Source organism: Sciurus carolinensis, chromosome 12 (genome assembly GCF_902686445.1).
Source record: "Sciurus carolinensis chromosome 12, mSciCar1.2, whole genome shotgun sequence".
Taxonomy (NCBI): domain Eukaryota; kingdom Metazoa; phylum Chordata; class Mammalia; order Rodentia; family Sciuridae; genus Sciurus; species Sciurus carolinensis.
This window is the reverse complement of record NC_062224.1, coordinates 30108264-30109579: the sequence shown is the minus strand read 5'-3', so window position 1 is coordinate 30109579 and position 1316 is coordinate 30108264. Positions and strand designations below refer to the sequence as shown.

Here is a 1316-nt window from a genome sequence, read left to right as displayed (position 1 = left end):
TCAAGGATATCGTGAAAAAATAAACATATCTTTTGATTTTTATCTCTTTCTCTAGTTTTGTTTCTATTTAATACTTGGAAACTGTATACATAAACACAACGGCATGAATATAAATAATATTCTAAGATCAGTGCTATATGAAGTAAATTGTAGAATTCCTTTATATTAGTTATCCAAAGGACAGGTGGCACTTTCTAAGTCAACCAATAAATTAAGAGTGGAAGAATGTACAACTAAGGAGCAAAATATGTAAACAATTCCCCAAAACGGCAAACAAGGAGATGAAAATAAACAGAAGGGTTTTTTTTCCCTTGGCGCTCTGGGACGCGGGCGCTTTGTAGGTTATGGCGGGCTCTTGGTCACCGGATTGTCGCCCAAGGTGCACCTCCACTTGCCGCTCGTGTGACCGCAAGGACAAATGGAAGGACTCCTCGCTGTTGAGCAGGCGGATCTCTGAGGACTCGAGCTGCTACCAGCTGCTGCAGCAGAGGGCGGGCATGTGGAACTCCGCGAGCCCGGATGCGTCCGAGGCCGGCGGGGAGAAGGCGCTGCTGGAGGAGGAGGAGGAGGAGGAGTAGGCGGCTGCGGCGGAGAACCCGCTGGCGTTCCTGTACTCAGGCTGCTGGCGGCCGCTGGGCTACTCGCTGAGCTGGGTCAGCGGCCAGGAGGACACCAACTGCATCCTGCTGCGCTGCGTTTCCTGTAATGTTTCTGTGGATAAGGAGCAAAAGCTTTCCAAATGTAAAGATGAAAATGGTTGCATTCTTGAGACTTTGTACTCTACAGGCTGCTCCCTCAAGCTTGGCCACGTATACAGGTGCACTCCCAAGAATCTAGATTATAAGAGGGACTTGTTTTGCCTCAGTGTTGAAACCATCGAAAATTATACTTTCGATGTATAGGGTCCTCTGTAAAACAAATTATGCCTGAAGATAAAGAGCTTTTTAGTCTTGAAAGCCGAGTTGAAATAGAAAAGTCTCTAAAACAGATGGAAGATGTCTTTAAAGCATTGCAAAGGAAGCTGTGGTGAGGTTGAATCAAAATTGTCTTTCAGGAGTTGCAATAGCTGAACTTCATTCCATGTCTCTCATTCTTTCCCATCCCTTATTTCTTAAATGAGAGGAATTGTAGAATTATTTCTGCAGCTATATTTTTATGGTAAAGAGTTGTTTCCCACATTAGAATTTTTAAACTGTTTTATGATACTTGCTGGAATTGGAATTTAGGAGTTTGTATTTTGATATAAAACTGGGATGATTTTTCTGAATTTTCTCTGAATCAGATACATTATTCTTGATTTCTTATTTTTTAAAGAA

The 1316-nt window shown here is 42.7% G+C and overlaps 1 pseudogene; it reads left to right on the top strand.

The window, feature by feature from the left end:
• Nucleotides 1-344: 344 nt before the first annotated feature.
• On the top strand, nucleotides 345-1070 carry LOC124961480 (protein Mis18-alpha-like; annotated as a pseudogene).
• Nucleotides 1071-1316: the final 246 nt, after the last annotated feature.